Raw genomic sequence first — 15,171 nt, forward strand, 5'->3', positions numbered from 1 at the left:
GGACCTGGCCCCTCTGCTACTCAAAGTGGCAGCAAGCCTTCTCGTGGCCTAATCTGCGCAAATGAGTGAGAAGCTAGGAAGAGTTAAAGTGATTTCACCCAGTCACTGTCCTTCTCAGTGCAATGCATTATGTAGTAGCAATAGAGGCTATCAGGAAACACATGATCTCAACACAGAATAGCTGCCATGTGGATGTTGCTGGTATGCTAGCAAACACAGCGAGGAAGAGTTTGGAGCAAGCAGGCTTGACCATGCCCCCTTAAATCCCATCAAAGACAAAGTGACTTCTTTTTTCTCTACACAGAATCCACCCCTGGGAAGATGCAGGGCAGTCACAGAGCATTTCACAGGTGTTGGGGGAATGTCCTATGTGTTTGGGGAAAAGAAAAGGAAGATAGGAAGGAGGAAAATATAAAGGGGGTTCAGTCAACAAACACTAGTTGAATATTCTACATATGCCAGGCACTGCTCTAGGTTCTGGGGTTATACCAGTGAACAAATGGGTTTGTTCCTTTTATACCAGTGGTCCCCCAAATTTCCCCACCATGGAAATTTCCACCTTGGAAGACACAGAACTTTGAATGTGTCTTTGTAAGAAATTTCCCAGGTAAGTTGGATTGTCAGGCAATTTGAGGAACCACTATTGAAGCAACAGTTGAGATTCTTCTCATTGATCAAAAAAGCAACCTACAATACTCATGGCTGTTGACCTTTGGAAAACAATTGTATTGAATAGCGAGGTGCTATCTTTCTTCACACTGTCTACCAAAGGTTTGCTTTGGTGTCCTCCTAATCCTTCTCCAAACACTGAGGCCTCTCCCAATCTACTCCATATACTTATGCTTTGGGTATCAGGCCCCACCTGTACCTCTTAGAAAGTTCGCCGACTCCCAATTATTTATCAGTTTCTTCACCACATGCCCATCAATTATATTTAGCAATATAATATGTACTGAGGACTTTTGATAAGAGGTATGTTCCTTCTGATTTATACATATTTTCTCAAGTCATCCTAAAAACTATGTAGCAGGTATCCTGCAGAAGAGGAAATTGAGACAGATTATATAACATGACCATTGTTATTGAGAATGAGGTCATTCTTCATGTATTAACATGACCTTCCATCTTCTACTGTGCCTCCATCATACTGATTAATACGTTAAGTTTTGAAATTGAGAGAGAGGGAGAACAAGAGGGAGAGAAAAGGAGAGAGATCCAGAGGAAATTTGGAAAAGAGAGAGGGAAAGGCTCTTAAATACAATACCTCTTCCATTTACTTGATATATGAACTTCACCTCTTAAAATCTCTTTTCCACATCTGCAACAGAGAAATAATGACTCCTACTCTATGTAGCTTATGGGGTTTACATGAGGTTATGAATATAAAGCTTCCCATACTACACTTGCCACATAAGCTTAAGTATGTAATAATAAGAGCCCTATATCTATATACTCGGCTTTTTCTTCAGCTTTTTAAAATCAATATCTGACATTAAATTGTGTGTGGCGGGGGGTGGTGTGAGTTATCTCTTTGTCCCACTGTATTTTTTTTTTTTTTTTTGAGACAAAGTGTCACTCTTGTTGCCCAGACTGGAGTGCAACAGCCCTATATCTACATACTCCGCTTTTTCTTCAGCTTTTTTTAGTCAGTATCTGACATTATATTGTGGGGGGGGGGGAGGGGGCACGGGAAGGTATATTATCTTTCTGTCCCACTGCATATTTTTTTTTTTTTTTTTTTTTTTGAGACAAAGTCTCGCTCTTGTTGCCCAGGCTGGAATGCAATGGCATGACCTCGGCTCACTGCAACCTCTGCCTCCCGGGTTTAAGTGATTCTCTTGCCTCAGTCACACAAGTAACCAGGATTACAGATGTATGCCACCACACCCAGCTAATTTTTGCATTTTTAGTAGACACGGGGTTTCACTATGTTGGCCAGGCTGGTCTCAAACTCCTGACCTCAGGTGATCCGCCCGCCTCAGCCTCCCGAAGTGCTGGGTTTACAGGTGTGGACCACCGTGCCCATCCCGTCTCACTGTATCATAAGCTCCACATGAGAAGGAACTTTGCCACACTCACCCCTGTATCCACAGTGCTTACAATGATGGCTGGCTCCTAGCAGGCACACTTTCAGTATTTGTTGAATGGTTGTTATGACCATAATCTTCCCTACGGCACTAGTTGTCATGACCATAATCTTCCCTACAGCACCTCACTACAAACATAGTAGTTGCCCTACAAATGCTTTCTATGTGGTTTGCAGTAAATAGAATCCAAAACCCTTATTATCATACTATATTGCCACCCACTTCAGCTAAACTGAATGAATAACCTACTGGCTGGGGTAACCTATTTGAAGATACAGATCACAAAAACAAAGAGAGCATCTAACAAATACTGATTATTCATTACACTGCCTGCTTTCTATCCTGGCTTCTAGGAACAAACAAGTTCAGTGAATGTCATCCCTTCTAAGATGTATATTTAAACCTTTAAGCTGTCCTATATTTTTACAAATTTCCTAAAATAATATTGTATTATTTTTACAAACAAAATTTTAATTGAGAAAAAAATAACAAATATAATAACCTAGCATGGAGAAAAGCACTGCACTCTAACCTGGGCAATAGCGCGAGACCCTGTCTCAAAAAAAAGAAAAAAAAAGGGTATTTAAGGTCAAGTCAAATCTCTCTTGCTCTATCTCTGACATCTGTCCCTAGAGGCAGCCAAATGATAGTTTGGCATTTATCAGGATGCCCATGATGTCAAATTCTTTCTTTTTGTGTTTGATGTTGCCAACCATTAATGTTCAATTCTATGATCTATTATTTCATTAGGGGCTTGTAAAAGGGCAAAACCCTATCACTTCTATTTCATACATTAACTATCATCCTGAGATAAATTTCCCTTTACCTACAACTTGCTTACCCAGTTGTACAGTTTGCAAAGAATACATATTTTTTCTTTAATCATTTTTCAAAATAAGGAGTTGGTTTCCTCTGACCCTCTAATTTGTTTTACATTATGAACATATTGTGTTAAACATATTTGATGAGTTTGAATCCACTCATTACTTGTATTAGTGCTCATATCATCCCATTTTGGTCAGTGAGAAGCCTATTTTTTAACTGGCAAATAAAGTGTGTATATTTAGAGTATACATGACGTTTTGATATGTGCATACATTGTGGAATGGCTGAATAGAGCTAATTAACATATGGATTACCTCACATACTTATTTTCTGTGGTGAGAACACTTAAAATTTAATCTCAGCAATTTTCAAGTATATTTTAACTATAGTGAACACGATGTACAATAGATTTCTTGAATTTATTTCTCCTGTCCAACTGAAATTTTGTATCCTTTGACTAACATCTTCCCAATTCGCCTATCTCCTAGCCTTTGGTAACCATTACTCTACTCTCTGCCTTGATGACTTGTTTTTTTTTTTTTTTTTTTTTTTTTTTGAGATGGAGTCTCTTTCTGTTACCCAGGCTGGAGTGCCGTGGCGTGATCTCCACTCATTGCAAGCTCCGCCTCCCAGGTTCATGCCATTCTCCTGCCTCAGCCTTCCCAGTAACTGGGACTACAGGAGCCCGCCACCAAACCCGGCTAATTTTTTGTATGTTTCAGTAGAGACGGGCTTCACCGTGTTAGCCAGGATGGTCCCCATATGACCTCATGATCCACCCGCCTCGGCCTCCCAAAGGGCTGGGATTACAGGCATGAGCCACCGTGCCCCACTGAGTTTGAATTTTTAAAATCCTACATTGCTATGTTGAATGACGGTGCTCCCTCCAAAATTCACGTTGAAACTTAATCCCCATGCAACAGTATTAAGAGCTGTGGCCTCTGGAAGGTGATTCAGTCATGAGGGCTCTGCTCTCACAAATGGAATTCGCACACTTACAAAAGAGCTCAGGGTTGAAGAGAGAGTCCTCTTGCTCCTATGCTCTTCTGCCATGTGAGGAAACAGTGTTCCTCCCCTCCAAAGGATGCAGCAACTAGTTGCCATTTTGGAAGCAGTGACTGGGTTCTCACCATATATCAAACCTGCCAGTGTCTATCTTGAACTTCCCAGCCTCCAGAACCATGAGAAATAAATTCCTGTTGATAAATTACCAGTCTATGATATTTTATTATACCAATATGAAACAGACTAAGACATACATATAAATGCGATCATGCTGTATTTGTCTTTTTGTGCTGGCTTATTTCATTTAATATAATGTCCCTAGTTTAATCTATGTTGTCACAAATGACAGCATTTCCTTCTTTTTTAAAGCTGAATAGTATTCCATTTTTCTGATCCTTTTATTCACTGATAGACTCTGAGGTTGATTCCATATCTTGGCTATTGTGACTAATACTGCAATAAACATGGGAGTGCAGATATTCTCTTTTCAAATATCTCTGACACACTCCAATTCCTTTGAATATATACCCATTAATGGGATTACTGGGTCATATGATAGCTCTATTTTTAATTTTTCAGGAAACTTTGTAGTGTTTTCCATAACAGCTATGCTATTTTATACTTTCACCAGCAGTTTAAGGGTTCCCTTTCTTCTATATCCTCACCAACATTGTTACCTTTCATCTTGTTGATAATAGCTATTCTAACAGGTGCGAGGTGGTAAGTAGGAAGCTTTTCAAGCTGGCCCTTGTGAGTCATTTTGAGATGACCCCAATAGTATTTGATATTTCCTTGCCTCTCCTATAACAAGATACTTCATGTTCTTTTATATTTTCTGTCTGACACCTTGAATCAGCTATTTCTCCTAAAAGTTTTGGTTCCTCTTGTTAGAAAAGGTGTCTGGAAACCACAATCTAGGTGCTAGAGGATAGATGTCAATTTGAGGCCGGCTCATGTCTGTAATCCCAGCACTGTGGGAGGCCAAGGCGAGTGGATTGCTTGACATCAGGAGTTCAAGACCAGCCTGGCCAACATGGTGAAGCCCTCTTTCTACTAAAAACACACAAAAAAATTAGCCAGGTGTGGTGGCACACACCTGTAGTCCCAATGAGCTGGGATCATGCCACTGCACTTCAGCCTGGAGCCTGGGCAACAGAGTGAGACTCTATCTCAAAAAAAAAAAAAAAAAAAAAAAAGAATGTCCATTTGCTCAATTTTGGATGCAGTAAAGAATTTCCTTCAAACTGTAAACAGTCGTAAAAGCACTTAGCACTTGATTATTTAGAAATTCATTATCTGGATCTCTTGCTTTTTATAAGTGCTTTTGTATCTGTGTCCTTTCTGAGACTAGGAGTTTAAAAACCATAACCTCTTCTTCACCAGTCCCTGGCCCAAAGTTTGTAACATGATAGACACTCAGAACATATTCATTGAATGAGAAAAATCAGGCTTTAGATGCTAAATGACCAGAAATGAGTTTCAAAAATATGAGAAGAAACAGCAGCATAGTTAGAATAACCTGGTAGCCTCTGAGGACATTATTTTAATAGGGTCTACATTTGCTTGGCTGTTTAAATTCATGTTTACTTAAAAAGCAATTACTTTACAGACTTATGCTATATTTTTAAAAGGGCATTTTTGAGTTGGTTCAAAGGTTGTGGTTTATTGTTGACATTGTCTCCTCCAAAACCCACCCTTGACTAGCTCTAAAACAAAAGAGTTTCTATGAAAAGATACAAGTTTTAATTTTCTATTTAGGTCATCCTCAGAGAATTTCAACCTATGATGATTAATCAAACAGAGACAAAAAAGGGCAAAGCAGGCCTAAGATAACAGCAGATAGAGTGCAGCCCCTCCCTCCTGGGCAGGGAGTTGGCAGGGGTGGGGTACATGGCAAGTAAGCCGAGATGAGGTTCCTGGTTGGCTGGGTGGGGAAGTACAGGGATGGAATGTGCCTGTGAAGCTACTGATTGACCCTGGACAGTTTGCAGCCTTGAGTGGGAGGGGTAGGATCTGAAGAACAACAACAGAGGGCTTTGGAAGGAATTGGGGTAAGGTGGTAGAGGGGAATCTGGTTTCTTGTTAAGAGGCAGAGAAAGGATGGGCAAAAAAAATGGTCTTCCTGTCTTTCTCCAGTGCCTCATCTATTATAGCTTTCTGCTGAATTTTGCTCCTACAAAGCCCGTCTTTGCTCTTTCTCCAGCTGCTCCCTTAATCTTTCTATTCCTCTTTCTGGCTGACAGCCTCTTTCTCTGATGGCATTTAATTGACCTTAACTCACAACAGAGGAATAAACTTTTTGCTCACTAATGGCAAAAATCCAACTCTGGCTACTTACGGCAAAAGACAGGTTAGTGTAAGAAACTTGGTAGCAATGGGAATCTGTAGGCAAACTAAGAGAATGGGCCTTGGAGATTGGCAGGATCCGCGGTAGCTCTAAGGACTAGTAAGTGGGAGCCAAAGGATTGGTTTCCCAGCAGGAACAGTCTGGTCAAGGATGTGACTGCTGGGGTAAACCGTTTGTGAAAATCTCAGTGACCTCCCTCGGCCAGGTCATGAGAAGAAGGAGCTTATAATGTAAGAGGCAGACCACTGGATTTCCTCTCCCACGAAGGCTGTACATGATAGGATGGACATGTTTGGAAATTGGCAGTGCTATTAAAAAGAGGTAGCGAATGCCCAGCAGCCACAAAAAATAAAAATAAAAAAAGAAAGAAAGAAAAAGCTTTTTTTTACTCAAAGACATCAACTTATTATCACAATTACTTAGTGGTTCAAATCCTGCGATTTCTTTCTTAATTTCTTAAATTTGCAAAGTTAGTGCTCTCAGTGTCTTAAAAACAATTTTTTTTTAATTTTTAAAATTAAAAACATATGTCCTCATTTTGTTTCTTTTCTTCCGATGAGTCAGTGACCTTAAGAATCCAAAGCTCTGCACCCCTGGACTAAGGCCAGGAGTGAAAATCCATTGCTAAGGTTAGTCAGCCCTGACAAAAAACACCCTTTTCCCTCTGGCCTTTTCATGACTTCTCTCCACCCCAGTAGAAACAATTAGCCATTGAAACTAAGTTGCTTTTTTTCTTTTTTTCAACTTATTATGAAAATTTTCACAATATATGTAAAAATGTAGAGAGTATTATATAATGAAACTCCTTGAGCCAGCTTCAACAATTCATCTCTGCCCACACACCCTCACATCCGTGCACACAACCTCACACAATTTTGTTCTCCTTAGTTGGATGATTCTAAAGCCAACCCCAGACATATGATTTTATCCTGCAATATTTTATTGTTTCTCTAAAATATAAGGACTCTGAAGATCGATAACCATAATATCACTATCAAACCTAACACATTTATTAAAAATTATTTCCTATCCTCAAATAGCAAGTCAATGGTCAAGTTTCACCAGTTGTCTCATCTATTTCTGGATCAAATCAGGATCCAAACGTGGTCTGTACATTCTGGCCAAATTTTTAAGGAGATTACAGTAACTGCCCAAACTTTTATAGTCTCAGTTTGAAGTTTGAACACAGCTTTTTCTTTGTGATTATTTATTATTTTTTTTGAGACAGAATCTCGCTCTATTGCCCAGGCTGGAGTGCAGTGGTGCTAGAGTGCACAGCCTCTGAGTTCAAGTAATTCTTGTGTCCCAATGACCCAAGCAGCTGGGATTACAGGCATGCACCACCACGCCCAGCTAATACTTGTAGTTTTAGTAGAGACAGGGTTTCAACACGTTGGTCAGGCTGGTCTCAAACTCCTGACCTCAAGTGACCCAACCACGTCAGCTTCCCAAAGTGCTAAGATTACAGACTTGAGCCACTCACGCCCACCCTATTTATTTCAATAGCTCTTTGGGTAACAGGTGGTGTTTGGTTACTTGAATACGTTCTTTAGTGGTGATTTCTGAGATTCTGGTGCACCCATCACCTGAGCAGTGTACACTGAACACAGTTTTTTCATTTTAGTTTTCTTTGGTAGTCTAAGCTCATCTATGTTCTGAAGCTGCCATAGTTTCAAGTGTTGAAGTGATTCAGTGTCCCTCAGCCCATATCTTCAGGTTAAAGAAGCATATCTTGCAATTTCATTAAGAAAAACTATCCAGGCCTTTTTAAAAATGCTATTATTATTTCTTCTCAAAGAGTAGAGAAAGTAGCAACTGTTTTCTAAAATGTAGAGTTTATTTACTGTAACATTGTTTATGGTAACTTCAGATTGGAACTAAAAAGGTCCACCAAGGAGCCTGGCTAAAGAGACTACCCTATGCCCAACCTATAGGAAACTATGCCACATTTAAAAATAATGAGGTCACTCTATCTGTAACAATGTGAAAATGCTAAATGCCCAGGTATATTGGTGAATACAAAAATAGTATGAATAATGTGTTCTATTTTTGCCTAGAAACAATGTGTTTCTAGATACACTTAAATCTCAAAGAATAAGCACCAAATCATGGGGGCAGGATGTAAAATTCTGGAGGAATTACACTTTCTACTTTTTTTGTATCATTTAAATGCTTTATATACTAAGTGTATATTAGCTTTATAATGTGAAAAAATATACTACTATGATGAAATATTATGTAACTTTATTATATAAATGATTTTCTTTCTTTCTGCAATCTTTCTGTAATATCAAAAATAATTTGGAGTTGACTCTACCACAGATACAATGTTATCAATTGGAAGAATATTTGAAGATACACCTTAATGATCTTCCTCAATTCACAACAGCAATATTGAACTATGACTCTATGACAGACACAGACATAAGCTTTATCCCATTTAATCTCCAGAATAAATACCACTGTCTACATTTTACATGTAAGGAAACTGAAGCTTAGAGTGACAAAGTCACTTGCTTAAGTCACAGCTAGGATTCAAACCTTGGTTTCTTTCATGCTGTGGCCCACAACTTCACCCTTTATGCAGAGGTGTCCAACCTCTTGGATTTCCTGGGCCACAATGGAAGAAGAATTGCCTTGGACCACACATAAAACACACTAATACTAACAGTAGCTGATGAGCTAAAACAAACAAACAAAATATTGCAAGAAAATCTCATAATGTCATGTTTTAAGAAAGTTTATGAATTTTTGTTGAACCACATTGAAAGCTGTCCTGAGCTGCATGCAGCCTGTGGGCCACAGATTAGACAAGTTTGCTCTATAGCATACTGCCTCTACCTTACTAAATATAACAAATGTACCAAAAAAAAAAAAAGCAATATTCCAAAATTCAAGGCCATCATCCTCTCATGTTTCTCTTCAGAGCCACTGTGTAGGGAGTTCCCAAGACCATGCAGCATCCCATGATTTGTTTGAGGGACTCGGCCCATAGTCATACTCATAGCCATGACTTATTGCAGTGAAATGATACAAAGCAGAATCAGCAAAGGAAAAAGGCACATGGGGCAAAGCATGGGGGAAACTAGGCACAAGTTTCCAGAGTCCTCTCTCAACAGAGTTACATGGGATGTATGTAATTCCCCTGGCAATAAGTTGAAAGCACACCTGTGAAATATTACCAAGCAGGAGAGACTCAGCACTCAGGGATTTTATTGGGGGCTAGTCATGTAGGCATCCTCTGCTTGGCACATACTCAAACCTTAAATTCCCACAAGAAAATCACGTGTTCACCATAACCACATTGTTTGTTCAAATAGCTTAGGTACAGTGAGCCACTCTACCAGTTAATCACGGGAAGCCTCCCACAACCTAAGTTCACAGATGCCAGCCTTATAATCAGACCTGTCAAAGAATAGCACTTGGGCCTTTATGCCAACTCTTTTCTGTATAGCCTCCAAACAATTATAAAGAGTCAAGTGCACAATGAAAATATAATTACATCAGCAGCCTCCAGCTTGTGTTCATAGTGAACATGGTAAAGCCACTCAGTATTATTTCTTTTCAGTAAATAACAATTTTCCTCCAGAGTCCTAGTGTCGTCCATTTATAGGCCAGACAGCCCTTTCAAATCTACTTTTCTTAGCCAAAGGCACTGCAGTTCTTATCCCTTTCTTCACTTTTCACAGCATCTTCCAAGGAGGTTTAAACACAAAATATCTCAAGGAAACAGTTTCCCCATGATGATAGCAGCGCCTACCTGATTGCCCATGCAGAGGAAGACCTTTGATATTTTGTTTCATTTTCAGTAACCGGTTGAAGGTTTTTTAAAAAGATTTGAGTGTAAGCTTCTTCATCACTATTATGACCTTCTCTTTGATATCCATTTCCAAGTCAATGACTTGTACTTAGAATGGCAGGTTTCAAAAGAAACGAGCCATGTGCCTCATCACTCAGAAAACACTGTTCCTCTCATGTTAATTTGCCATACTTGAGAAATTCTAGCCTGATTTTTAGGGTGATAACTTTTTACCCCGTGCTTTTTACATGAAATAAAGAACTTCATACCACCCAGCACCCACACCCAAGGTGTCTTGCACAGTGTCAATTTAAGATATGCTATCTGATGAATGTAATATGCTCAGAGTTAAGCAATTTGAGGTTTAGCTTATTGCCCAAAGCACTAGACCAACTTGTCTAGTCCACAGAGTTCTTTCCTTGTTTGCAATTCGATTTCTACTGAAAATGATAAAAACAGAGGAGTGGAAGACTGACTATACTTATGAAATTAATAAAAATTTTAAAACTCAGTTAAGTTCTGGTAGTATTTATCCATGTTTTACTTATAAATGTAAAGGGTTGTATTTCTTCTTCATGTACATACTTGTTATAGCCATTACGAGTTAGATGTGTGCCTCTTTGGGTTTGGAAATTACTTAAGTTGCACAGGTACAGCTGTAGAGACTGACATAATTCCAGATACCACTTCATATTTGAATAAAAATTGGCAATATGTTTGAGGAGATGAACGCGCTTTGATGTAATGCCCTGACAGGAAAGTTTAACAAATATGTTGGGCAAATTTTTCTCTGTTCTACAATTTGTTTCAAATTTCTGTGATTGAATAATCCACAAGATACTCAATTATCTTGAGTACCCATGTAATTTCTACCTGCAGAGTAACTGATATGACTTGGATATTTGTTCCTTCCAAATCTCATGTTGAAATGTGATCCCCAGTGTTGGAGGTGGGGCCCAGCGGAAGGTGTTTGGGTCATGGGGACAGATCCCTCATGAATGGTGTGGTGCCCTGACTGCAGTACTGAATGAGTTTTCATTCTGTTTGTTCACATAAGAGCTGGTTGTTTAAAAGAGCATGGCATTCCTCCCTCTCTCTCTTGCTGTCTCTCTCACCATGGGACCTGCTCCGTCATCATCTTCTGCCATGAGTAAAAGCTTCCTGAAGCCTCACCAGAAGCTGAGAAGATAGATGCAGGTGCCATGCTTGAACAGCATGCAGAATGGTGAGCTAATTAAACCTTTTTTCTTCATAAATTAGCCAGCCTCAGGTACTCCTTTATAGCCATGCAAAATGAACCCTGTAACTATGAGCATATCAAAAACCTGCTATAAAAACGTGGATAATTTTGCCTACTATTTCTTAATTCATTTTGTGATCACTCACCTACTGCCTTATCATGTCTGTCTATTGCTTGCTAATGGTTTATATTCAGCTTTGTTGTTTAATGCTTCAGGCCTTTATCTGCTTTTTATCAAAATTTCCTAAGAACAGTGACTGTATTTTGATTGATCTGTGTTGAGCCCAGTGTTGAAAAGGTAGCTGGTACTTACTTACCTGTTTTCCTGCTTCATGGATGAATGCATGGATAAATGAATAAATGGGTTGTGAGCTCTTAAAGAATGTGAACTAACTATATCTTCCACACAGTGGGGACTGGATCAACACTTCTGCCCTGAAGAAAAATATGAATCCTTATCTAAATTCAGAAATGTGGTTATGCCACGTTACTTCTCCACAATCAAAAATTCATAAGCAATCTTCATGTTTTAGAGATGCATGTTAACATTTATGAATGAAAATATTTAATGTTTGAGATTTTCTTCAAAATAGTGGGGGTAGGGGAAATGAAGGAATGAGTACTGGTAGAGCTAAAACAAGGTAGACCATCAGCTGACAAAAGTTGAAGCTTCGTATGTATTTGAAAGTTTTCATAATAAAACTTCATAGTGAACTTCACTCACTTAACCTGTTAATGGATGTTTATGTACCCATTCTAGTATGTTCTTCTCCCTGGAGAAGGGAGGTACTATTTATTGACTACCTACTATTGGAATATTTGTCATGTTTTCTGGCAACTTTTTAACAACTTTCATATATTTTGAGAATTCCCTACCGTTGGAGTCCCGGCCTCTCCAGTACAGAAGTCAAAAACTCACCTATTTAACCTCGTTTGTGGGTGGGATACAGGTATGGGACTTGGACTCTTGATCAGAACTACCTAGCTACATCATCAAATTAAGAGTGACATGAATAAGGAGGTGCTGGTAAGAATTATTTCTCACCAGGATGGAAAGGAAGCATTCAGCCTTCAGAGGCAGCACTTGCTGAGAGCCCAGCAGTTGCATTCCATGTTCAGGCCTGTGTCCAGGCCCTGAAGCCTTCCTTAATATAAACTGGGACTTTGTTCCTGCTCCTCCGCCTGGCATGGTTGTCCTGCCCTCAAGATTCTACTATTCTTTAACAAATTTCTTTACTGCTTACACTAACTGAAGTAGGTTTGTTTTTTGCTTTTATAACTAAGTACCTTGACTAATATATCTACCTTATACCAAGTTTTTGATATTTAGTATCTCGTTTAAGTTTTGATATTTAGTATCTCGTTTGATATTTAGTATCTCGTTTAAGCTGGAAAAAGTAACTCATTGAGACTTGAAAAGAAAGCAAGGGCTATATTATGAAAAACCTTACTGGCCAAGCTCAGTGATTTGAAACTTATTTTCCAAACCCAAAACGTCTAGAATGCCTCAGCACAAAGTAAAATCCTTACCCTGGCCACCAGGGCCACCCTTTGCTCATGCGCCTGCTCCTTTCCCTACCGAGCAGTTTGTGTGTGAGCATGCCCAACCCATTGGCTCACCAACCCACAGTTTAACAGCTCTCTTCTTGCTGTTATGGAAACAGATCTACAGACCACTGAAGAAAGTCACTGCAACTACCTATGCTAATCACTTTTGTCCCTCATTGTAAACATAAATGAGCCCCTGTGGCAGGCAGAATAATAGTCCCACAAAGATGTGCATGTCCTAATCCTAATCCCTGAAACCTGTTTTATTATGTTATAACATAATAATTTATTATGTTACATAGCAACAGGGAATTATGGTTGTTAATCAGCTGACCTTAAGATAGGGAAATTATTCTGGATTGTCTGGGTGGGTCCAATGTAATCACAAGGGTCCATGAAAGTGGAAGAGGAAGAAAAACAGGAGATCGGAATGATGCCCTGTGAGATGAATTTGACCCTTCTTTGCTAGCTATGATAATAGAGGAAGGGCCATGATCCAAGGAGTATGGGCAGTCTCTAGATGCTAGAAAGGCAAGGAAATGAATTATTCCCTTAGGATCTCTAGAAAGGAATATAGCCTTGCCAACACCTTGATTTTAGTCCGGTGAGAGACGTGTTGGATTTCTTACCTAAAAAATTGTGGACCAGTAAACGTACATTATTTTAAATCGTAAAGTTTGTGGTAATTTGTCACAGCAACCACAAAAAACTAATACAGCCCCAAGGACAAAAACCATTAGCATGAGAGAATTAACATAATACATACATTATATCTTGGAGAATGACTGAAATGGGACTTCTGATCTGTGAGATAATTCTATTTTTAAGTATTACGATTGACTGTCATTTCTATTTCCTAAAAAAAAATAAAAATAAAGCTACTGCAGGTCAACAAAGTTACAGTAACGAACATAAAAAAGGAAGATCCGGCATTGGCACTCAGCTAGTTGTGGGATCTAAGACTATCAACTTCTCTGAAGCATTGTTTTACCACGTGCAAAGTGAGGTTAATATCTGCCCTTGTTAATGCAGTGTTGATTGAATTAAATGTCTATACAGTAAATTCTATACAAAAACAAGGTATTTTAAATTATTATTATTGCTAGCTTGTGGCTAAACCAATAGTGGAGAAACCACCTAAGCAATCATAGATTGCTGTTATTTGGTGACTATTCAGGTAACCTCATTATCACATTTCATACTGTACATTCAATAAATATTCTTGACAGGCATTCAATATAATGTATAAAAGCTTAGGCTATGGATTCAGACAGACCTGAATTCTGTCTCTGAATGACGTTAGGTAAATTGCTTTAATTCCTAATCTCTAAAATGTGAATAATAGAGTTGTTTTAAAAGTGAGATAATGTCAATAAAGCACCTAGCACAGGGCCTAGTACATACCAAAGACTAAACTGAATGGCAGCTATCATTATTTATATATATTATTAATAATGAACACGACATCAACGACCTTTGACCATTGAAGCAAGTTTTACACACATTCCATTTGATTAGCACAGCCTCCTTCAGAAAGCAGCATGGTAAATTTATACCCATGTTTCAGATAAGAAAAATTATGCACAGAGCTGGGTGCGATGGCTCACACTGTAATCCCAGCACTTTGGGAGGCTGAGGCAGATGGATCACTTGAAGCCAGGAGTTTGAGACCAGCCCAGCCAACATGGCAAAACCCCCTCTCTACTAACAATATGAAAATAAGCCAGGCACGGTGGCCTGTGCTACCAGTAATCCCAGCTACTTGGGAGGCTGAGGTGGAAGGATAGCTTGAGCCTGGGAGGCAGAGGCTGCCATGGGCCGAGATGGCGCCACTGCACTCCATCTCACTTTTGAGATGGCAAGACTCTGTCTCAAAAAGAAAAGAAAAATGGTGCACAGAAAGAATATATACCTTGTTGTAGTAAACTAGAGCAAGAACTAGGTCCACCTGAAAAGACTATGGGGAACTACAATAGCTAGAACAGTCTAGGAAGTAATTTCCTTTTGCGCAAATCAATGATGCTAGAAGACTAGCAGGAAATAATGAGGATCTCCAATATATTTTACTCTTAAATGGTATTCAGTAGGAAGACAGTGGGATACTAGAGAAGGAGAATTCAGGTATATTTAAAAGAGCCAAACTTCGTGCCTGTTATCCCAGCACTTTGAGAGGCTAAGGTGGATGAATCCCTTGAATCCAGGAGTTTGAGACTAGCCTGGGCAACATGGCAAATGGCTGTCTCTACAAAAAATACAAAGATTTGCCGGATGTGGTAGCTCATGCCTGTAATCCCAGCACTTTGGGAGGCCGAGGCTGGCG

At 39.2% G+C, this 15,171-nt stretch overlaps 1 protein-coding gene across 5 annotated transcripts in view; it reads right to left on the reverse strand.

Moving 5' to 3' along the window:
• Positions 1-15,171, reverse strand: part of LOC126952976 (cytidine monophosphate-N-acetylneuraminic acid hydroxylase) — a 352,378-nt gene that overhangs the window by 100,415 nt on the left and 236,792 nt on the right. The gene's annotated exons all lie outside the window — the stretch shown is intronic.

Source organism: Macaca thibetana, chromosome 4, assembly GCF_024542745.1.
Source record: "Macaca thibetana thibetana isolate TM-01 chromosome 4, ASM2454274v1, whole genome shotgun sequence".
In the NCBI taxonomy this organism is placed as follows: domain Eukaryota; kingdom Metazoa; phylum Chordata; class Mammalia; order Primates; family Cercopithecidae; genus Macaca; species Macaca thibetana.